Source organism: Myotis myotis, unplaced genomic scaffold (assembly GCF_014108235.1).
Source record: "Myotis myotis isolate mMyoMyo1 unplaced genomic scaffold, mMyoMyo1.p scaffold_m19_p_1, whole genome shotgun sequence".
NCBI lineage: Eukaryota > Metazoa > Chordata > Mammalia > Chiroptera > Vespertilionidae > Myotis > Myotis myotis.
In genome coordinates this window covers 164824363-164849229 of record NW_023416313.1, presented here as the reverse complement: position 1 = coordinate 164849229, position 24867 = coordinate 164824363, and the positions used below count along the sequence as shown (strand labels likewise).

The 24867-nt window shown below is 41.5% G+C and overlaps 1 protein-coding gene across 5 annotated transcripts in view; it reads right to left on the bottom strand.

Moving 5' to 3' along the window:
- The window catches only part of SEMA6D (semaphorin 6D), a 586160-nt gene that overhangs the window by 373250 nt on the left and 188043 nt on the right, over positions 1 to 24867 (bottom strand). For all 5 annotated transcript variants that reach the window (XM_036300565.1, XM_036300571.1, XM_036300556.1 and 2 more), the window contains exon 2: positions 6425 to 6505. The gene's annotated coding sequence lies outside the window, so the exon portion shown is untranslated. The remainder of the gene's footprint in view (positions 1 to 6424; positions 6506 to 24867) is intronic.

Sequence of the window (24867 nt, the reverse complement as noted above, 5' to 3'; positions counted from 1 at the left end):
CAAGCCGCATTTGTTTCCCAGACTGCCTTATTTTGTGTTTAGCAAAGAGTCAGTTTGTGGGTCAGCCTCTGGGTGGCAGTGTTCTGGGGTTGGCCTCTGAGGCTACAGGGCCTCTCTGTCCAGTGGAAGTTCACTGCCCAGAGCTGGCTGCGTAAGAGTTACCAGTGCTGTGTTGTTGCTGGGATTGAAAATCCCTCTATAGGCCAGACCCTGTTAACTCCCAGGGACTGATCAGGTTATTTTAATCCTTGATCTCCTAGAGGGTGGAATCTGGGTGTGGCTGTGCGCCTTGCCTGGGGGCTGGGGGGAGGAGTCTCACTCTCCGGAGAGAATGGCTGCCTCAGACCTGGGCTCAGGGGTGACTCAGCACTCAATTCGCTGTCACCTCTCCCGGCCCCCCTTCTCTCCTCAGTCTCTCCCCAGATTCCACTCCTCCGCACACTCTCCCTCTCTTCAGCACAGGTGAGTGTCTGTATCCGAAATGTCCCATGAACAGGGTTCAGTGAAAACAAACAAACAAACGCTGGCCGCGGAAACGGGGAAGGCTTGGTTTCTGTAAGCTTCTTCTCTTACCGGGACTGCATGGTCTGGTCAGCTCTTCAGGCTGCCCCCTTTAGGCTCAGTCCTCTGTGATCACAGACCCAGCTCTCAATTCCCCCGGCAGCGCCAGGAATCCCGCGGTTCTCCTTTCCCCCCGTCAGGGGCTGTGCCTGTCCCAAGGGACGCGGCTGTCTGCCACGCGGTCTCCCTCTGACTCTCTGGGCTCAGAGGTCTGGCAAACTTTCCTGCCCAAATCCCTGGTTTTTTTACCTTTCCAGGGGAGTTCTGCTCTTCCCGGCTGTAAACCGTCTCGCCAGCTGAGGAATTTCGCCAATTCGGGGTGGATGTTACTAGTTTCAGCTGCTCACTCCATTTGCTCAGGGACACGACCTGGGATGCGTCTGCCTATACCGCCGCCATCTTCCTCTCAGCCAAGGCAAGAATTTTTATCTGTTGTGTTTACTTCTGTATCCACCAGTACACAAAATAATGCCTAGCAATACCCAGTAGGCAATCAATAAATATGTGTTCAATGAATGAGTCAACAAATAAATGGGTATATGAATGACCAGAAGGAGAAGACAGAAAGTTTTATTTTTCAGATGGAAAAATAATATTTAGACATGTCTATTTTTACTATGAGATCTGTTTATGAAGTCAGGATTTCAGAGGGATCCTAATATACAATCATAGTCATGATGGTGCCATGACAACAGAACAATATAGCTCACTGCGCAACACAAAAACATCAAGAATTAAAGCAAACCCTTGAACAATTCTAAAATAAATATATTTAATCTTAGCAATAATTGTCACTCCTCAACAAAAGAGATATTTGGTTGATCATGCTTTTTCAGGTAACCTGTAAAAGTTTCATTTTTGATGATATTTACTTGTTACTTTCTCAGACATTCATCTCCCCTTCCCCCAAACACACACACCATATAAGCACCTAGAGTCTAAACGCTGACATGCATGGCCAAGGGATGGGCTGTCAGAACATGTCTTTTTGCCTGTATGAGGAAGAAATCACAGTATACTCACACAACTTATGTTTCTAATCTCTCCTTGCCTCTACACTCCCCCCAAAACAATATTTATTTTTTTCTAGAATATTTGTGTGTTTATAATTATCTTTATAACAAATATCTTTACATAGTTAATTATATTTTTTGCAGATAGTTGATAAGACATCAGAGGACACATTATTAAAAACTATTGCTCTCCTCCCCACTCAATTCAGTAAAATCCTTCAGTGATGTAAACATTTCCTTTTATCAGAGGCTCTCAATCTATCCCAATTTTCTATAAGTCACTGTGCTCTAATGACATTTTGTTAGATGCAAAACTTGAAAATAACAGATGAAAATTCACTTTTGACTTTGTTACACCAAAAATGTCTGAGTGATAGATGGGCCCATTGCTGATATGGTGGTTCTCTGGTTCCTGTTATTAGTCATGGGTTATTTTGATCAGCTACAGAGTGATAGTGGGTGACTGGAATACAAAATACTTTCAGTTTTCTGAGCTTCAGTGAAATGTTATTGTAAGTAGCTGAGAGTTTAGAGATCCTACTTGAGTTTCCATCAATTTCCATCATTTCATGGTCTCACCACTGGGAAGGATTTTAAGGAGCCCTCTTTGCTAATTATGCCTCACCTCAATTTTGACTTTGAGAGAAGTCGAGACCAATTATTAAAAAGAGAAAAAATATCTTTTGAGTTGGGAACACTGGAAATAATAGAAGTATCCAGATCAGACAGAGCCCAAGAAAATTGGCTCATTGAATTGTTAATAGTATTGTCTGCTATGATGATTTAAAGCTACAATTTTCAGGCTAATTGGGTCAGTTATAAACACGTGGGAATCTGGATTGAATATTCTGGGATTATATTTTCTATATTTAATTTTATTCCTATATCTTAATTTTATTTGGTTACTCTCCCAGAGACATTTCAGAATATCGTGACCTGAAAATTTCAGGTAGGTTCTAACTTGAGGACAAAATGAACCAGACTTGGATTTGAAGAGACCATTAGTTACTTCTGTTCTCTTGGGAGAATAAATTGTTAGAAATGAGGGTGAATTTTATTAGTCAGAAAAAGTACAAATGATGCTTCCATGGAGCTGGGGATCTTGGGACCAGGGAAGAGTACGATGTAGTACACATAGGTAAGCATCTCTATAATGGTGAACTTTGGATGGTGTTCAGATTTTATCCCTAAAAAACTCAAATGATGATACTTTTGGTTGCTATTTCATTTATCATACAATTTCTCTGACCCATACTCATTATTTTAACGTTCTTCTCTAGCACTCTGAATAAAAATTTGGACTGCTACGTTTAACTTCATTTATTATTCATAGTCCTTGATTGCTTTTAACATTAGTATATAAACTTGGAGCTCTGGAATATTTTCTATAACATGTACTGGAATTTCCTGTTTATTATCTGAGTAATGTTTTCCAACAATTATGGCTTTATTCTTAAAGGGCATGTGATCCACAGTTCTTTGCAAAGACAAGGACTATGGTATGCTCATGAAAATTTTGTTTCTTGGACCCAAGACATCTCCCTCTCCTTCAAATTCATATTGATTGCCTACAACAGTTGTAATGAAACAGAGTTAGACAGTAAACTCAGGGCGATGGGGGGTGTATTTGTCTTAGAGATCAAACACTTAAAGCAGGATTTATGGAAGCAGAGGGCTGTGGGTCAATAGCTAGAAAAAAATAGATTGTAAACAAGTAAAGGACTGTCTGAGGTGTGAAGGAGAGGAGAAAGGAGACTGGAGGGGGTGGAGAGGGAGATAAGAATTAGAGGGAGGGAGGGAAGTCCGAGAAAGGATGATTCACTGCAAGGATCAACCCCAGAGACACTTCCTTTCCAGTCTTGTGGACAGGGATTATATTGTAAACATTTCTTCCATTCTCTCCCCTTCTCTCCTTCTGGATAAATTTTAGGACACGGAAATTTAGAAATATAAACACCAGAGAGAAGTTCAGATACAGGTCAGAGACCATTATAACAATTGACTTTTGGTGCTATCATAATTTAATGAGAAAAACCAAGTACATTAAAGCTCAGAGCACTGTAAGCTTTTTTGTCAATGTCAAGACACCTATGAAGATGCTTTTTTGACATAACTTTCAAATAAGACAAGTACTATTAATAAGAAATCAACTTTCTAGCAGTACTAAATTCTGTGTAGTAATTTTAAGTTCCTCAAAGTGTTTCCTGTTTATTACTTTATCTTTGGAGAAGTCTACAGAGGAGTAAAGTGACTATTAACCTCCTCTTACAGATTGAAAACTAATGTAGAATATCAAAGGGAAGGTGGGGGAGGGTGGGTGGGTGGGAATGATCAACCAAAAAAAAAAAAAAAATATATATATATATATATATACACATCTCCATCCCATGGACACAGACAATAAGGTAGTAAAGGCCTGGGGCAGGGGCAGAGCAGGCTACAAGGGGTCCATGGGAAAAAGGGGGACATGTGCAATACTTTTATCAATAAAGATTTTAAAAATTTAAAAAGAAATAAAATAGAAAAATAAAATTAAGGCCCAGCTGTTAACTAAGTAAGATCTCAGAGGTTAAAAAAAAAAAAGGCGGGCGGCGGGGCGGCGGGGGGTTGGGGGGGTGGTGGTGGTGGTAGAAGCTTCTCTAGCTAGGACAGCTATGTTGTTAGGATTAAGATTTAGGTACGCTGACTCCTAAATCATTGCTCTTTCTCTTATGCCACTAGCATCAATGTATTCTTTCTCAAACAAGCCTATCTGGTCAACAGAGTGCTTCATATTGCAGAAGTGGCAAAAAATTCAGTGTTGTCTGATTTTCTAGAGATTAGAAGCTCCAAGGCTAGTTTCAAGGAAATCTCTTCATATTTCAAAGGATACAAATCAGTTTAGCATGATCTACTGAGTTTCTTTGGGAGGGTTTCACTCTTGATAACAAAAAGCATAATTTAATATACAGAGTTCAGACGAAACTATGACTTCTGTGGGCCAGGAGTGAGTTATTAGAGCACCCACATCCACAGAGGTCTGTGGTTTCATTAAGGCCAATTGTATGCATGTTCCTCTTACTTTTTTTTTCCTCCTCAAATTGCTCAGCCTTGAGGTTTTTAAAAAGCCCGATTCAGTTTAATGGTGGCCCTTCTGATATCTGAGATTTAATGACTCTCTAATTAGGATGTTATCTTGAATTCCATGCACATATGGAAAACCATGACTTATGTATGGGAACTAGAGTTTAGTGGTAGTTCCTAGAAAGCACATCTAAAGCATGAAATAAAACTCAAGTGCAAAGCAATTTAATTTTTAAAAGGAATGTGCTATTGAGATAAAAGAAAACATAATGGTTCATTCATTTACTTTTATATGTACCAAAGTGTGAAGTTGTACTGTCAGCTGCAGGCATTGGTTTAAGTAATGCATCTTCCAGGCTATTTCACAATCATTCTTCCATTGTTCCATAAATAGATTATGTGACTACAAGCTGTTAAACTAAAAGTTACCACAATAATATAACAGGATAAAGCAGCTGGGTGATTTGAGAGGAATATATTTAGAAGACTAAATATGAATGCTGAGTTGCCAAAAAGATATCCTTTGAAAATTCACAGATATGAAGCCATTTCTGGTATACAAAAATGGACAAATATGTTGGCTAAAAGCCACATTTTTGTGAAGCATGAATCTGCTACAAGGCCCCTGAAAATGGGGACCAAAGCATACGTAAAAAATGTCCTGAAATGGTAGCCCTTAGAGAACTGAATGTGCTGAACATAGTCTCACCCTATGAAGATCTGGTCCAACTTGAAGTTGGGAATGGGATCGATATTATTATTGAATTTAATCTATTAAGTTCAAAAATTCAGGGGCCAAAAAATCTACCCAAAGCCTAGGTGCTCCAGTTAACCACATCATGGCTCATTTTCTATTTCATATTGGGAATGTGTCCAGTGACTCTGTTCTCTTCCAGAAGAAACAGAATGATAATTATTATTTTTCTCAGTAATAGATCTTGGTCTCAGATCTAAGAGATGTGTGTGTGTGCATGCATACAGGGTGGGGCAAAAATAGGTTTACAGTTGTTCCTATGGATAATAATATAATAGTTAATAAATAATAATGCAAGAACAAACTCTGTGTTTTGTGTACTAACAATGGTAAACCTACTTCTGCCCCACCCTATATGTATGTAAATAAATACACACATATAGAGGGGAAAACCTTTCTTTTCAAAACCATCTTCTAGGAGCACAATTTGCTATCCATCTGCTACCATCTTCACCATTATGACTCTTTTTCAAGAAACATCATATGGTTGTGCCTCTGATAACTGCGAGGGTCCAGTGTATCACCATACCTTAAGCATCTGGTGTTCTTCATTTTTATGCAACCTCTTAATTGACTACAGATTTGCTTCATTTAGGAACCCAATCTCTGGGTCCACATTAAGAGCATGACTGCCCCTTAACATATTGAAAACAGAACTGCTTCCCTTCTTTTCTCCCCACTGATCTTAAATTTTATGCCTCTTCATGTTCTAATATTTACCTCTCTTCTGAAGAGAAACACTTTCATTGTTCAAAATGGAAACCATTTCCCCCACTTGGTCCAATAGTGCAGAAATATAGAAATCTTGATATTACTTAGTTTTCCTATTTTCACCAATCCCAACAATACTAAATTCAATTTTTATGAATTATAGATTTTTCTTGTGTTTACTGTAGCTTTGCAAAATAATTGAATAGAGATCTGTATGGGTCTAAAAATATTATGCCTAAACAGCTTCAGTTTTATATCTACTGCAAAAAGCTAGAACCTAGTAATATTTAATGTCCTTCATTGTTATATCTTTAAATCTTACCACTGCAAGTGAATGTGAAAATCCTTAAATTGTTGGCCTCAGTGTTCCCATGTCAACTGGCATATGTCCAGGTTGGAGATCCTGCCAAAAGTCAAAGGAAAACATTCATGAGACAGAGCCTGATGAACGATTGTTTTAATCCTGCATGCCCAGCCCCGCCGGCAAGCATGGTTTATGAATACCTGCTGCTGCTTTAATGATAAGACCTCTTAAACACAGCTGAATGCATCCATGGATTTTTTTCCTGCCCTAACTAAGAGACTGATTATTGATCTCCACCTGAATGTCCTATTGAGAACAAGCCATTCATGAATACAAGCTGGATGAATAACGGTGCACTGCACGGGCACTTTTAATAAACTGCAATAGGGACATAGTCTCTGTGGATGAAAAGGAACAAACCCAATCCTAATGAAGCACTGCTTACATGATTTAACGGTCTGTGGACGTTTTATGGGCCAAGCATCGGACAGTCCGGGGCACCTGGGCTCTGACTGAATGTCACATCGTGTTAGTACAGGACCCCAAGGATACCCTATATGCCTTCTCAAGGGAAGCTTCCCAGTTCTCTCTATTGCTCGTGGGATGAAGCTTTGAGGCTGGAATGGACTGATCTTGCTACTAGAAGAGAGCAGTCTGAACCCAGAAGCAGCAGAGTAGACACACAAGGGACGTGAGCCAAATGAGGGACCCAAGACTTCAAAACCTGAAGATAGGAAGGTGAAACGTCGCTCAATGGTTATCCCCAGGAGCTCCTTGAAGGTGCCTGGGAAACAGTCAGAGAAGCCTAAGGTCAGGAATAGACAGCCCACGCAGCCTAACCAGACCTGCAACACTTAGCCTCCTCAGCATTATTCGGGCTCAGTCTGGGGTCCTGGGTCATTCACAGGTAGGAGGGTGCCAGGGACATCCATTTTCAACAGCATCTGAGTAACTCAGTAGCTTGGTCCAAGTAACAGATGTCTATTCACCTGTTAATTTATTTATTCATTTCGGATCTAAGGTGTTTTAAAGTTAGAAAATGTCAGACTTAGTAATTCTTATATGGGTTTTTGTTCTATATGAATGTGTGTGTTGGCTTCTTTGATGCTAAAGAGGAAATATGTTTTATATTCACCATTTGCTAAAATACTTATTCAAATAATACACTTGATATTTTTATATTTTAAAAAAAAAACACAAAACTAACCAATGAGGATAGTTCTTCAATGGCAAGAATACATGCAATTGTAAATATAAAAATAAGAAAATATTTACTAAAGACACTCCTTAAAACAAAAGCCACAGAGGAGTCTATGTACCATACACAGTGCCTACCTTTAGCATAGCGCAGTTATGTTTTTAAACATGTTTTCTGAACTATGCATTACCTTAACATTAAAAGGGAAAAGAGTCATTTAGGATAGAGTTCTTATTAAATTAGTATTATTAAAAGCTGAAAATATTTCGGCACATACTGAGGAAAACAATTCTCAAATGTGAGTGTCCAAAAGTATTTGGAGAGTTAGTAAAAATAAAATAGGTTCTTTTTACAGGTTCTTTTTACTTCCTAAAGATTCTAAATGAGTAGAACTGGGATGGGGTTCCCAGCTATATATATTCAAGGAGAGCAGAGCCTTCATTCTATTGTACCTAGCCCAAAGAGTCAAGTCAAGAACTAAATTAGTAGAGGTCACCTTCAGACTCAGTTAATGAGAAATCATTTTCTGTTTAGCCAGCCCCTGCTTGTGTTATCTTACAGGTGACATAAGTCAAACACTGACTTTAGCAGAGTACATGTTAGAGGAACAACAGCCGTGATATTTAAAGGGGTAACTTGCTTTTAAACAATCAAAAACTGCCATCATCAAAGCAGGTGAGTAAGACTTATTTGGTGGGACAGATATACTACCAAACCCAAACTTGTTCCAGTTGTATTGAGATGCTTTTTACACAAATAAAGCTACTAAACTTTGGAATTTGGCAGCACATATTCCATCACATAAAATTGTTTCTTTTTAAGATATTAATATTCTTCCAGTTTATTGGAAATAACAATACACTGGAAGCATCCAGTTAGAAGGTATCTTGCCATGTCCATTGACCTACTCTCCTTGTTTATGGGGGAGAAGATGAAGCCCAGAGAGCTTATGATACAATACTTACAGTGAGAGATCAAAAACTGAACAGAAGATTCCTGACTCATGCATTAACCCAGTCTCCGTTCCAACACACAAAAAAGTTTGTAAAGCTCTATTCTCAGCCCACAGTTTTACTCATTGACCGAGGGAGTTTTTCACACGAAATTTTCCTTTTTTGGCCGGGAGAGGGGTACGATGTGTCCTTTGGGGTTCGCTCCCAGATTTTCTCAGGGAGAAAACATATGCTCAAGTCCCCAGAGAACTGCGCTCCCACACTCACAGCTGTACGGCAGGCAAGAAAAAGCTGTCTAAAGCTTTAAAAAAATATTCAGCATTTGCAAAAGTACTCTGGGGTATCTTGGGGAAGTGTTCCAAGAGAATTGCTGTTATAAAAAGATCACTAGGTTCTCTTCTCCTGGATCCTACTCCACACTCAGACATTAATATTTTAGGTGCAGCAGTGATACTCACTTACTCATCCGAAGTTCAACATTCAGCAAGGACGCCTGGCAGCAAGGGGCTGTGTCCTTGCTCTCATGTGGGTTGCCGTCCACGGGGAACTAGGGCCTCCTGGAAAGCCTGCTGCATCCCTGCCTGTGTGCACCGAGGCCACTGGGCCCGGGGTCTACCACTTCCCCAAGAGAGGAGCTCATGCTTCCCTTGCTTGGCTCTCTTTCCAATTTGCAAACACAGCTCACAAATCTCTATTATCTTACGGTGAATCAGTTTATCCAAACAACTTTCATGAAACCTAAAAAAGCATTAGACTCTGTATGTCTTTCCTCATCCTAGCAATACTTACTTATCAAAATCCTACTTATCCAATAACAGCTAGATCAAATCCTCTCTTCCCAATCTCCCTCTAAGACTTTCTCCCAGCGACCTAAGTGTGTGCAGAGCAACCTATTTATTTCTCTTATAGCACCTGAAATGCAGGGATTCTAGACCCACAGGCCTTATAAATCATTGAGTTTAACTTTACCTTTTAGATAAGGAAAGAGTGGGCTAGAAAGTTGCACAGTAATTGTTAATGAATTATTACAAATCAAAGGGAAAGAACAGGAAAGTACATTTGTGTTTAAATTTTGCTCTATGCTATGTTCTTCATAAGATATTTTAAATACATTATTTAATGTAATTCACAGAAAAATTTTGCTCTGTGGATATATTGTTATTCCCATTTACAGATGCAGTAAGCAAGTCTCAGAAGGGATAAATAATTTAAATCAGGTCAAATAGCTACACAGGGTAATCGGTAGGAATAGAGTTCTAACCCAACTCTGTCTGAGGAGGCCAGACTACACCAAAGGCAACTCTTATCCCCTAGCCCCCTCTACTTCCACATGGAAAAGTGTTGAAATGTATTGCAAAAGGAGACTTGGGCAGCCCCAATGATAAACAGTAGGTCCCAGATAACTTGGTCAAGGGCTAATCCACTGCCTACTTCTGAGACCCATAATCCCTCCCCTCCTAGGGGCAGAAAGGATGGTGACAGGTCTGAGAGTGCCTGCTTTGAGGGAATGAGAACGATGAAGACTGACAGAACCTGCAAGAATCTGAGCTTCTGGCTGGTTTTCAATCAGAGGGGTTTTGGCAATCATGTTAAATCTTTAAGCTCCAGGGGTAACAAAGCAGTAGTTGTAAAATGTAAAAAGCTGCAGATTGCCACCTTGTGCACCCCACTACTGAAGAGAAGATAGGGCCTTCCATTCTTTATTTCCAAATACTATCCACCTCATGCACATATGAGACACTTCCAAGCTTTTCACACCAAAAGGTGCACAGGGGTTGGACTTGGTGGGTGAAGGCATCTGTTGTTCCTCTGCAGGTGGATTTCTCCCAAATATTCCTGTAACCATGTCAGTCCAAGTGCCTCCAAAATAATGACAAAACCACACTTTCTATTTGCAATTTTTCACTTTACAAAGTATATTTGCATGCACTGTTATTTAATGTCCACAAAAACTATATAAAGAGAGCAAAACAGCTATTATTAGTCTGATTTGGAATAGTCTGTCACATCTCAGAGGAAAGGTGAGAATGGTGAGTGTATGGGAAGAGATCAACTGAAGAACTTGTATGCATTTATACAGAACCCATGGACAGAGACAATAGGGTGGTGAAGGCCTGGGGGGGGGGGGCAGAGTGGGCTAGAAGAGGTCAATGGGGAAAAAATGGACCTAGTAATACTTTCAACAATAAAGATTTTTTAAAAGAAAAGAAATATGGAAAATGAAGCTAAACGAAGTATTCAAGATGTTGTGTAACAATATAAAAACAATATAAGTTGTACTTAATGAGGGCTTTCTATGGGTCCCACACCATTGCAAAGGTTAAATGTTTGTTCACTTAATCCTTATAACCACTTCATGAAGTAGATATTATCATCTTCATACAAATCTATAATAATAAAAGCATAATATGCTAGTTAGACAGGACAGCCAAACGACCTTCCGGACATCATTCCGAACATCCTTCCAGACAAAGCTGCCACCGTGGGGGCTGAGGCAGAGGCGGTTAGGGGTGATCAGGCAGGCAGGTGAGCAGTTATAAGTGATCAGGCAGGCAGGCAGAGTGGTTATGGGCGATCAGGAAGGCAGGCGAGTGGCTAGGGGCATCAGGCAAGTAGGCAGAGTGGTTAGGGGCGATGAGACAGGTAGGCGAGTGGTTAGGGGTGATCAGGCAGGCAGGTAAGTGGTTAGGGGCAATGAGGGAGGCAGGCAGAGAGGTTAGGGGTGATCAGACAGGCAGGCAGGCGAGTAGTTAGGAGCCAGCAGTCCCGGATTGCGAGAGGGTTATCCAACTGCTGGTTTAGGCCTGATCCACAAGGATCCCTGTGGGATCGGGCCTAAACCAGCAGTCAAACATCCCCTGAGTGGTCCTGGATTTCGAGAGAGTGCAGGCTGGGCTGAGGGACTACTCCCTCCTGCACGAATTTTGTGCACTGGGCCTCTAGTGTGGAATATAATTCCAGGATAAAATGACTAACATAAAGTCACACAAGTTAATACCAAAGCTAGGATTCCCATCCAGGTTTATTAAAAGTCAGAGCCCAGATTCTCAATCAAAATTTGACCTTGAACCTAAATAAGGTGATAGAATTTCCAGAGGTGTCCTCTTTTCCTGAGCTTCCAGACTTGCTCACCAGCCATGCTTGCTTCTCTTTGACATTCTGTGGCCTCTTTATCACACTTTGAAATATAGAAAAATTCAAGTTATTTGAAATTTCCAGTCAAAATTCTGTACTATTACTCTCCATAATCACATCTATTCAGGCAAAATTATCCATGTCAGAGTAATCTAGCTACCGGATGAATTTTGTTTTCCTTTTAGTGTTCATGTAAGCTGGGCTTTGTTGTTTTTCTCACTTTCTCCTGTAACTACTGGTGGTTACCTGCCTACATATGTGCAAAGCTGTATATCACACATACTGAAAACACACAAACACCTTTCCTTACTCCTTCTGTGCGTTCACAAAAAGAAAACAGAAGAATCATGAAGAGAAAAGGTTAAAGCACTTTTCCTTTCAAAGAGCAGTTCTCAGCCCCCTTGCACATGGGCCATGGGAGTGACAATGTGGCAAGTACTTAGGAGGCACGGTAGGCACATGTCTCTGTGTGCATGTGCATAATGTCCTTTTCACACTTTGGAGTTACCAGATGCCTGGCTCTGCTTGGAAGAGGCTTGGTAAGCCACTTGAAATCATGAGGATTCATAACTCACTTATGCAAAGCTCAGAACCCATCCAGATGGCATCTGCTCTGAAGAATGATTGAGAGAAAGATGTAGTGGAGCGGAAGATGACAATGGCAGTTTATATGAGGCCCCGCATGATGAAGGAATTATGCAGGTCAAAAGAAGAGCCTTCAGGCAACATAAGAAGCAAAATAAAGGAAGCAAGAACCTTGTAGGTGTCAAGGACTAATTTTGTTGCTATGGGGAAAGGCCCTGAGTTTTTAATTCATTTTATAGACAGGTGTGCAGCCCTCAACCTTGAACATTCCAGGCTGACAAGTGCTGGATAAAACTGCTCCTCCATCCCCACTTGACCTCAGAAGTGATTTAACCCTCTGAGGTTGTGTGTGGGGGGAGGGGGGTAGAGTGGGAAGGGGATGGTTAGGGTGGTCTCAGGCTATGACTCATGGGATTTAAGGTCTGATCCTGCTCTCCTGATTCTCCTCCAATCAAATGTCTCCCCATTGGTGTTCATTTTTTTTTTCCTGAAACACCAAGCTCATGCCATCTTCCTCTACCCCCTTACATGCCCTCCTCCCCAACACCACCACCAACACCCCACTCAGGGATGAGATTCCTACTCCTTAGAAGAGAAAACAAAGCCCTTTATAGTCCTCTCAACCTTTTCTACATGGAACTTCTTGCATCTCCTAAAATACTTTCAGTTCCCTGGGCCTTTGGCCTGCTTTCCCCTCCTCTAGGAATGCCTTGCTCACTTTCCACTGGACAAATGTCCTACTCATATTTTAAGAACCAGCTGCCACATAACTTACTAGAGAAGACCTTCTCAAACTCTAGAAAAGAGCTGGTCATTCCCTTTGCTGTACTCTCTGTGTTCATTACAGTAAGGGAGACACTCCATCTGCTTCTACCTCTTTCTATTGCTGTAACTCAGTCTGTTACGAGCATCAGCTAAATGTGTCACTTAGAATAAGCACGATTCTTATGCAGCTCCCTTTGTGTGACGGTGCCTATTTTCTCCCAGTAGGAAGTTTTAACAGGACGACCTAGATTTTTTACAGGTTACTCTTTATAGTTATCCAGCAGTCCAAATTGAAAAGTATGGACCTCTAGGAACAGTGTGCAGATAAGGAATCGGTGGGAACCAAGCATTGACCCTGTTCAATTAGATGAGAACTGAGCAAAGGGGACTGAGAAACAGCAGCCAGTCAGATGAGAGAAATAATAAGAGAGCACTATGCCTCAAAAATCATAGTCAATAATATTGCAATAACTATGTATAGTGCCAGGTGGGTATTAAATTTATTGAGGGGATCACCTTAAAAGTTATATAAATGTCTAACTACTATGCTGTACATCTGAAACTAATATAATATTAATGTCAACGGCACTTAAATGGAAAAGTTTTGAAGTCAAGCCAACGTGTGGGGTATAACAGAGAATTATCAGTGGTGTCAAAAGCTGCTGAAAAGTTAAGCAGTGATTGTCAGTGAGTGATAGGGATTAAGTTTTGTTTCTTGAATTCTGCCTTCCTGATAGAAATCAGAAAAGTGTTTGGCTGGGATGGGGAAGGCAGGTCATGAAAATAGATAGGAAGGGATAGCAGGAGAATTCCTGGGTGATGAAAATGTTTCATGTTTTGACTAGGCTGTTCATCACACAGGTGTGAAAACTCATCAAACGGTAAACTCAAGATCTGTGCATTTCACTGTATGCAAAGTATACTTTGATTACAAAATACATTCTATTTTTTATTGATTTTAGAGACTGAGAAAGAGAAAGGGAGAGAGAGAGGGACTGAGGGAGGGAGGGAAGGAGGGAGGGGAGGGGAGGGAGAGAGAGAGAGAGAGAGAGAGAGAGAGAGAGAGAGAGAGAATGAGAATGCTCTGACCGGAGATGGAACCCACAACCCAGGCACATGCCCTGACCAATAATCATACCCATGACCTTTCAGTGCACTGAATGAGTTCTAACCAACTGAGCCACACTGGCAAGGGCAAAAAAAAATAAATTATATTTTTCACACACAAAATTGTGTGGTTATTGGGAAAAAAACACCATGCATTTATATACACATCTCTACTTGACCACTTAGTACACTCCACTAGAATTGTATGTCTTAACCTGCACAAAACTATGGCTTTCTGGAAAGCAGGAGCAATGCCTATAAATATACCTTTAATCCTTTATACTTAGCAAAGTACCTGGCACATATTAGCCAATACAAATATACTGGCTGGGGGGGAAATGAATGAATGGCTGCCTCATTTCCCTCCCATATATTTTTACAAATTAGCGTATGATCCCTCATCATTCTTTGATACACTCTAGTAGTGCTATTGGAGAAAAAAAGTTAGCTCTAGAAAGCAGCAGATAAGAGTATTGGCTAGACACCCTTGTCCTGAGCCCTATTTCTTTTGGCAACTTCTCCTTTACTGTAAGTGACCTCCTTATGTTATGATGGTAGGGTTTTTCTCAGGTCACAGCACTAAAACTCCCAGAGAGAGGCAGTATTGTGGGCTACAAAGAACTCAGGTTTTTCAATCAAATGGTTTTGGGCTCAAATCCATGCATGTCATCTAGTAGTAACGAGAGCTAGAGCACAGTTCAGAATCTAGCTGGACTTCTGGCCCACCTAGGTAAAATGAGGATGCTAATACCTACCCTGTAGGAGTGTTGGGGGAAGATCAAATTAAATCATGGCTCCCAACAGCCATGGCTCATTGTAGTTCTCAATAAATGCTACCATTTATTTCTTACATCTTCAGCCTCAATCTCTCCCACTTCCTTGAACTCACAAGGTTCTGCTTTTCTTTAAAATGGGGATAATACTTGGTGGAGGATTGGAATGTGGTTTGTAGACCAGAATCATCTTGGGTGATTTTCCAAATTATATTCCCATATTCTTTTCTAGAAACATTTCCGTAGTGTACTATCCCTATTGCAGATGGAATTATGTTTTATTTCTCAGGAGGTACCAGAGAGAAAAGAGATTGAGAATGACTTCTGTAGAATATACTTGGAAAGCCTTGCTCTTTATTTTCACAGCCATAATTCTAACTGGGACCCTAAACCTCTCACCCTGAAATTGTTATAATAGCTTCCTAGCTGACCTTCTTATTTAGAGGTCTTCCTCTTGTCAATCCATCTTATAAATGACAGCAAGAATCATCCCACAAACTTCAGAAAGGCAGAGACATCTTCTGATGAAATCAACACCTCAGTAGACCTCCACTGGGAGAGTCAGCCACATTTTCCCCAACACACCCTCCAGGCTCTGCCACACATTTTTGTCTTTGCCTGTGCTCCTGCTTCTAATTAGAGGGCCCATTCAATTCCTTCCCAAACCCATACAGCTAAAGAATTTCTACACACCATTCGTGACAGAGAAAAGTAGAGCGCACTGTCCCCTCCTTTGTGCCACCACTGGACCTCGCGTACCTCTATTATTACATTCATCACACCGTGTTACAAATTATTAATTTACAATTCTTACTGCTGTCTGAGATAGTGAATTTTTTAAAGGGAGAAACTGTCTTAATTATCCATGTATCTCCCCATAAAGTAGATACTCACTAAATTTTTATTGAACTGAATTAAACTGAATAGAAATGAACCCCTGTTCATGCTCCATTTAAGCATTTAACTTGCTGCTGCTTCTCCTAGGATGTGTGTGTTTGTGTGCATGCTCAGTATGCATTTCTGAGTTTTCTTCTCATCACTTTCACATGTTCCCCCAGGGCCTTTTCAGACAAAGACTGCAAAAAGAGAGTTGCACATCTACTGGTCAAGTTCATTTTAGAACCTAGGGAGGTTGGGCAAGCTCTCCAGCCAACAGAGAGATTATGAAAAAAGTCTTTTGTTAAAACATCTTGTTGCTTCCTATTCACTAAATCCGAACTCCCTCAGGTGGACTGCAAGATGGTGCTGCCAACTCTACTGAAACTGCACTCAATCGAACTGCCTGGACTGGCCTAGAATGCACAATTGCTCTCCTCTGTAATTGTCCTGCAAACAGGACACAGCTCTGTTCCCACAAGTCTCCCGCTCTAGTGGGCGACACTGCTGCAGGCTCTGTCCTTCTGGTTTATTCATTCTCCTGTGATGGATGGTTAGCTCTCATGGAGTCCCAGGAGTGGTTGACTTATTCCTCATTCCTCGATTCAATGTTCATTCATTCATTCATCAAACAATTATTGACCCTCTTCCTGATGTCAAGAGCTATGGTAAGTCCTAGGGAAATAAGGATGCATAGGAAAAAGAGTCAGGCTGTCAGGAAAGCCGCCTAGGATGGGGAGAAAACAGAACATGAACAAATAATGACAGTATGCTAAGACAAATGGAAAACAGATATGTGTGCATAATGCCAGAGGGGCCCAGGGAAAGCAGATAAAAAGAGGCTGATGTATTTTCCCACTTGTTAGCTCTGTAGAGAACCTGAAAGCATTTAACACTGACATCTTACTCAGGCCCCGGATATTTCCCATGAACCCAAAGACTGTGAAGACTGCTAACCCTGTTACGATGATTACTGTTGTAGTTATGTGGGTGGCTCTAAAAGCCCAAATTTCCACTCTGAAGAGCCATTATCCCATCAGCAGAGGGAGTTGTATGTTCTAAAAGAAAAGGGTTGCTGTCTCATTGCAGCATCTTAAAATCTCATGGATACTGGGTATTCATGAGGAATCCTATATAATAAAAGGGTAATATGCAAATAGACCAAAAGGCAGTGCCGGGAGCCGGTCCATGCTTGCTGTTTCAAGGGACCTGGCATATATGGCATACTGTTCTTAATATGTTTGCTCACCTTCTTGGCACTATGTGTTTTAACCAAGGTCTCTGAGAAAGGTTGTTTCCCCAGGTAGGGATTTTCCCCTGAAGTTAGGGAGGGAATAAAACCTCTTAACTAAGTGCCAGGCGGGTAATTAATCACTTTGACTACGAACAATCATGCTTAAGCTACATAATCTTTACTCCCTGGATTGGAGATAAGAAATGCCCTAACCTTTGGAATAGAGATTGATAGGATTGGAATCAACTGGTATAAATACAGATGTAAGAACACAGAACTAAGAAGACAGAACCAAGAACACAGAACCTACTCAGAACCTAGAGACAGAAGAACTTCGCTGGAGAGAACATGGCAAAAGATCCTGGACTGAACCTGACTACAGAAATTGGCAAGAGAACCTTACTAGAACCTGGTGACTAAACCTGGCTGGAGAACCTAGCGAGGGAACATGGCTACAGAACCTGGCTGGAGAACCTGGAGAACCTAGCAAGAGAACATGGACACAGAACCTGGCTGGAAATCCTAGGCAGAACCTCTCTGGAGATCCACACCAGAACTTGGCTGGAGATCCTGGCTGGAGATCCTGGCTAGGCTGCTGATCAACTGAACACTGTCTCCGTGTCCTTCCTTCTTCGCCGACTCCGTCTACGCCTTTGGGAACCCCTGGACCTGCTGGGGTTGGACCCCGGCAAGGCAGAACAATCGAACAACCAATCAAAGCGTAATATGCTAATGATATGGTAAGGCTGCTCAACCTCTCGCTATGATGTGCACTGACCACCAGGGGGCAGATGCTCTGACTGGTAGGTTAGCTTGCTGCTGGAGTCCAGCTGATTGGGACTGAGATGGGTCAGACACGCCCTGGAGCCCTCCTGGGGTCCCACCCTTGGACCAATCTTGCACTGGCCTGAACCCTTTCACAATCCGGGACTCCTTGGGGGATGTCAGAGAGCCGGTTTCAGCCCGATCCCACAGGCCACTCCCCTTGGGAGGGTGCCTGACACAGGGCTATGGCTGGCGAGCACTGCTGCGGTAAGGAGAGCCTCTCCTGATGGGGACTGATTGGGCATGAGCCCACGACAGGCATATGCAGGCGGCATTGGACTGTGGGTTTCAGCCTGATCCCTGCAGGCCACCCAGAGGGACCCCACCTGTGCACAAATTCATGCACAGGGCCTCTAGTCTTCAATAAAATCCTGCCCTGCTCTAACCCTACAACTGTGCTGTCCACTAGCCACTAGCCAAATGCAGTTATTTTAATTTAGATTACTTAAAACTAAACAGAATTAAAATTACAGCTCTGCTGTTGCATCAGCCACAATTCATGATTTCACCAAGCTCAGATGACTCGTGGCTGCCATACTGAACAGACATTTTCATCTTTACAGAAAGCACTATGGACAGTGCTGCTCTAGAAAATGATCTGAATTGTAATTCATCAATCCATTTAGTTTACAATTTTATGACTTGCTTACTTTGTAAAAGACTCAATTTTAGGTTGTGTGGGGGAAATTGAGATCAAAAGTAAAAGTAGGCAGGGGTGGGTGGGAAGCAATCAACCAAAGAAATTGTATGCATATATGCATAACCCATGGACACAGAATATAGGGTGGGCTAGAAGGGGTCAATGGGGGAAAAGGGGGATATATGTAATAGTTTCAGCAATAAAGATTTACAAAAAGGAAAAGTTCTGTTTTCAAAAGGCTCATAGGCTAGTGGGGGAAAAAGATGTTTGTAAAAAGGAAAAGAAAACCGGGCATTGTGCAATGGGTGATGTGAGTATAGGCAGACAGAATAGCTTAATCTTGTATTAAAAAGAGAAGACCTTGCCCTAACTGGTTTGGCTCTTGGATAGAGTGTTGGCCTGTGGACTGAAAGGTCCCAGGTTTGATTCCGGTCAAGGGCATGTACCTTGGTTGTGGGCATATTCCCAGTAGGAGGTGTGCAGGAGGCAGCCGATTGATGTTTCTCTCTCATCGATGTTTCTAACTCTCTATCCTTCTCCCTTCCTCTCTGTAAAAAATCAATAAAATATTTTTTAAAAAAAGAGAGAAGACCTCAAACAAGAGGTGCCATGAGGTGCTTCTTGAGGAATGAGAAGCTACTCTCCTAATTGACAAAGCAGAGAGGGCACTGGAGTGGGTGACGACAGTATATGCAGTCGCAGGGCAGAGCTCAGAATGCTGTAGGCATTTCGTATATCTGGAGGGCTGTGTAAACACCTGGGGAGTTGGGTGAGAATAGGCTGGGAAGTCAATGCCATAATGACTGAAGGACATGGGTAAATAGGTGATGGGAGGAAAGGAGGTTACAAATTACAACCCAGTGATTAAGAGCATTAAAGTGATGCAAAAAACTGGGTTTATACTCAGTATTTGCCTCTGCTAGCTTTATTACCTTTGGTGCATTTTGAAATCTCTTTGAATTCCATTTTTCTCATCTATAAATGGTGCTAATAACACGGCCAACCTTGTATGATTATCTGAAGAAAATGAGACTATGTGCTTGTTGCAGTGCATGACATAAGTTAAATAATCAAAGTGAAAACTATAGTAATTTATTCTACACTCAATGTGGAATTATGAAAGGATTTGAGCAGAAAATAAAATGATTATATTGTATAGAGGAATAAGACACATGGTAATTATCTATGTCAATAATAATAAAAACAATGGCTAATATTTAGAGTATTTACTACATACCAGGCATGATTCCAAGTATTTAAATAAACTAATTCATTTAATCCCTTCAACCCTATAAGGTAGGCTACAGCTACTATCTCCCTTATACAGATGAGAAAACAAAGGCATAGAGAAGTTAAATAATTTGTCAAACTGCTAATAAGTAACAAAATGGGATTCAAACCCGGATATCTGGCTCTTGAATCTATACCCTTAACCATCAAGCTGTTCTGCCTCTGTTAGAAATTTTTTGATAAAAGTCTGCCCGATTTTATACTGAATTATTTCCCATCACAGCATAACTTCAAAATAATTTTATTTAAGTATAGATCTTCAAAACAACATTCTCACACCATAAAAGCTGGTAAGCCAGTATGTGTGCTCTGGAAATATTCCACAGAAGGTCATCTGGATAGAAAAGGACAAATGCTTGATATATCGTGTCTCTTTACAAAGAGAAGTTCAAAATCTCCTTGGAAAACCATGACATGACTATCACGCCACAGTATCATCAACAACAGTGAGCCTGTAACAACCTCTCATAAAAATCAGCTTCTTAAGAAAACATGGCTAATGAGCGCCTCCGAGGTTAGCAAGAAATCCTATATAATAAAGAAGTAATATGCAAATTGACCATCACTCCAACACACAAGATGCCCACTCCCATGTGGTCAAAGATGGCCACCACAAGATGGCCAGCAGGGGAGGGCAGTTGTGGGTGATCAGGCCAGCAGGGGAGGGCATTTGAGAGGGACCAGGCCTATAAGGGAGGGTAATTAGGGGCAATCAGGTCTTTAGGGGAGGGCAGTTGGGGGGGACCAAGCCTGGAGGGGAGGTTAGGGGGGACCAGGCCTGCAGGGGATGGCAGTTGGGGGACCAGGCCTGCAGGGTAGGGCAGTTGAGGGGGACCAGGCCTGTAGGGGAGGGCAGTTGGGGGGGACCAGGCCTGTAGGGGAGGGCAGTTGGGGGGGACCAGGCTGGCAGGGAAGGACAGTTAGGGGCAACCAGGCTGGCAAGGGAGGGCATTTAGGAGTGACTGGGCTGGCAGGGAAGGGCAGTTGGGGGCAATCGGGCCAGCAGGGGAGCAGTTAAGTATCAATCAGGCTGGCAGGGGAATGGTTAGGGGGTATCAGGCTGGCAGGCAGAAGCAGTTAGGGGCAATCAGACAGGCAGGCAGGTGAGCGGTTGGGAGCCAGCAGTCCTGGATTGTGAGAGGGCAGTCAGACATCCCTTGAGGGGTCCCAGATTGGAGAGGGTGCAGGCTGGGCTGAGGGACACCCCCCCCCCCCCGCATGAATTTCATGCACTGGGCCTCTAGTTTTAAATAAGAGAAAGTAGAGAAAGGATTTTGCACTGTGTGTGGCACACTTATTGAGAAAGCTTTTGCTGCTACATCATTGTGTTCTTTTCATTAAAGCATCATCTTCTAATCTGGAGTCTTCCAAGTCCTGGAACACCTTTCCTGGGACTCACATTAACTCTCTTAAACATCTAAGGATGGAGAGTTGGGGATCAAAGATTACATTTTTCAAAACAATCACATTCTAGTCTATGATCTGAACTCCAATTCTTATTTAAAACCTTCTCTGACTCAGTTTCAACAACACTTTCTAAACTGTCCCTGAATTTACCCATCTCTGAGCCAGGTGAGCCTAATGCATTGGTGTTTGCATTGACCGACCTCACTAAAAGCCTTATCTCTCAGGAAAGTTCTTCCAAATGGCTTTACTTTTGATATTCTGTCCTGTGGTCTGACGTTCATCCTCACATAATTCCACTTTATTGAGCGAGGTAATATAATTATCCTTCAAATTTGTTCCACTCCTTCAGAGCACAGCCTCTCCCCATGGGACCTTGGCTAGCTGGCAGCACAGCGCTCTCCCCAGCAGAACACACTGGCCTGGTGGCAGTGCTGGTCAAGGGGACATGTGCGTCCCTGCTGATAATGGCAAACACATATTGGAAGCACATATTCTCAAACCACCCCCCCATTTTTTAAAATTTATTTTGTATACCTAGGATATAGGACCATGAAAAAATAAAAGAAAAAGATAAACAGCCAAGTGGTGCAGAGGAAAAACATGCACAGATCTGCTCCAAGTTTACTCCTAACCACTCCAGGAGCTGCACCCACTCTAAGAGGGAGCCACAGTCCACCGACAGCATGGAGGGCATGAGAATGGCCAGAAAATGTCACAAGTGAACAAAAATCCTTTTTGTTGGTCCTATGAATTAGTAAAATCAGAAAGCAGATCTAGGGCATCAGCTAGGTTGCCAGAGAAGTTGAAGTCTAGAAGGCCAGGATTCAGGAAGAGAAGGTGGTCAGATGGCCGGTATATAGTTTCCAAACCGAATCTAGTGAAATACTCTACGATTCGGCAGGATGGTGTCTGGTGGTAGAATCAGGAAGTTGAACATCACTTTGGCACTTGATTAAAAGCAGATTGCTGGGAGCGGGGTTGTCATAGGGATCTCAATGGACCAGAACTCTCCCTGTGGGTTAGTGGCCTAGAATTACCAGCTCTGTGACCTTGAGCAAATCACTTAACCTCTGTTACGCTCTGAGGTCTTTTCATCACTAAAATGCAAATAATAATTGAAAGTAATTAAAACTACAAAGAGGGTTTTTTTTTGTTTAACTGAGGAAATGTATAATAATTTATATTTTTAAACTGTCTTTGAACTTACAAACTATTCTTATGTAGAGAATTTATGTGAGAGGGGTTGGCAAGACTAGTGGCTCAAAAACGTTGACTAAAACATATTCACCCGGATCTTTCAGTGATGGATTCTAGTGGCCATTTTAAGGCACAGACTCTTAGTCAAGGTTCTGCTGTTAGGCAGGGTGGCTCCTGAGCCAGTGCTCCTAATCCTTACAGTGAGGGCCTAGCAGGGTGCGGTGCAGGGGGAGGGGGGGTCTTACTGTCACTGTGGCTTATCTGAGTGTCAAAGGCAAGGGCCTGGTTGGTTCCCAAGAGGTTGATGGCAGCTCCACAGAGTTGTTGCCTCGCTCCAAGACCTTGTAGCAATGGCCAGGGCACCTTTCAATACCATGCTTTGCTTTCACTTCTGAGTCTTCACACATGCCCTTCCCTGTGTCTTCCCTTTTCCGTGCCAAGCCAAATAGCTTCTCCTTTAAAACTCTTAGCTGAAGACATAGGGGCATGGGAAGTAGGAACTGTGATGTTTTTCCTTACTATTTCAGGTTATTAAAAAACAACAACAACAAAACTCTCCAGTCATTTTATTGGCAGAGACTCAGACTCCGGGATGCTGGGTCCTACTCTGAAGACTCCCCCAAGACAAGCAGGAGTTCAGGGATTTATAGCATCAAAAATGAGGCACTCATGACTTTAGATGGTTTAAAAGGGTATCTTATTTGATAGCAGCCAATAAAGCAGAAGAGAATGCCAGATCAGATAAGAAGAGAGAACATCTCTGTCCAGAATTAAAAAAGCTATTTTGGGATATGTCAAAGGGAGCAAAGCTAGATTAGAAATGACTGCAGAGATGATTAAATAGGTGTGAACAAAGAGAACACTTCCTGAGTTCCGGCTATGAAGGAAAAAGTTCTTAATCATCTTTTAATTGTACTTCATAATTAGCCAAGTTACAAATGCCATGGCTGGAATTAAATGACTTTTTTCATAAGATTTCTATGGATTTTTGCCAGGGGTGGGGGTTCGAGTGAATGCTAAAGCCCTTTCACTTTGGGTAACAATTTAAGATACCAGGTTTTATAAGCATATTTGTTCATAAAGCACATTTTGAAAAATACTGTTGTTCTGTTTTTACTTTTTTTCAATTTCCAAGGGAATTGGAAAACAGTGCTGGCAATGTTTTCCAGAGGAATAAAATCTCAACAGCCACTGGAAATTGCTTATGATTCTCCCAGAGATGATGGCTATGATATCATAGTTATGTTACAATGTCTTCAATAACAGTGGTAAAGAATAAGAAAATGCTGAAGTTACATCTGAGTTATTCCATACTAAATATTCTTAATTAGTATCACAGGGGACATGGGAAACAGGCTGATTACTTCAGAAATAAAACAATAATATCACCTCTAATAAGCATGCATAAAATATATCAATGTAGACTGTCTACTGGAAAAGTAAACCCTCTCCAAATTACAGGAAGTTAAGGAAAAGTCTGTGAGAAAAACAATACTACCTTTGAATAACTTGTTGCTTAACTATTTATTCATTCTCTGAACATTTATCTAACACCTATTATGTGTGAGGCTCTTTGCTCATTGCTCGAATTGCAAAAAACAAATTAAACACATGATCCATCCTTGTGAAGCTTGAAAATATTTTTTTTCTCATTTATACTCTCACTTCTCTCTATATCTATGTGATTACATTTGGTTTATAGCTTTCAATAAGTTGTACATGCAGACTAATCTCTAAATGATACATTTAGCCTTGTGGCTACTAAGAGTATGAGACCCATGTACCCAACTAAGCCTAAGTAGGCCCATTGGTTGTCTACACAGAGCTCTAAGAGTTCTGTCCAAATAAATGTGTCCCAATCAGAGCCAGCCATTTCTCCCACTCCTTCCTCAGTCATACAACAACCTCAGTTGTTTAAGGCCATCAGCAAAAAAAAAGCTGATGTGGCAGAAAAATAGAGGAAATAGAGGGGACATAGGAACAGACACAAAAGGGCCCCATACTCTCTTATTACTCTCTTGAAATTCTTAATAATTTTATCTTTGAATTTGTGTTTTGTATGAGAGGTCCAATGAGGAAATGATGCATGTATATGAGAAAAGGAGATACACAAAAGAAAAGAAAATCTTGGTATTTTAGTACCTTTAGTGGTAATTTTCTCCCGGATTTTTGAACAAGAGACCCAGATGTTCATTTTGTATTGGGACCTGTACATTCAGTAGCCAGTCCTATGTATGAACATCACACAAATTTGATTCAGGGAGTGTGGTCCTTCCCCTATGTTTGCACGCTAAGTGCTATCCTACCCCATTTATTTCTCCTGGCTGCTTGCTGTGTGTTTTAAGTTGATCTGAGCATTGGCATCTGGTCTTTCTGTTCCGTGACCTTTGGGGTAGCCTGCCTGGCAGTGGACTTGGAGATACCATCGCATTAAAGCATTTCTGCCAGAATAGGAAGTGCCTCCTGGACACCCATT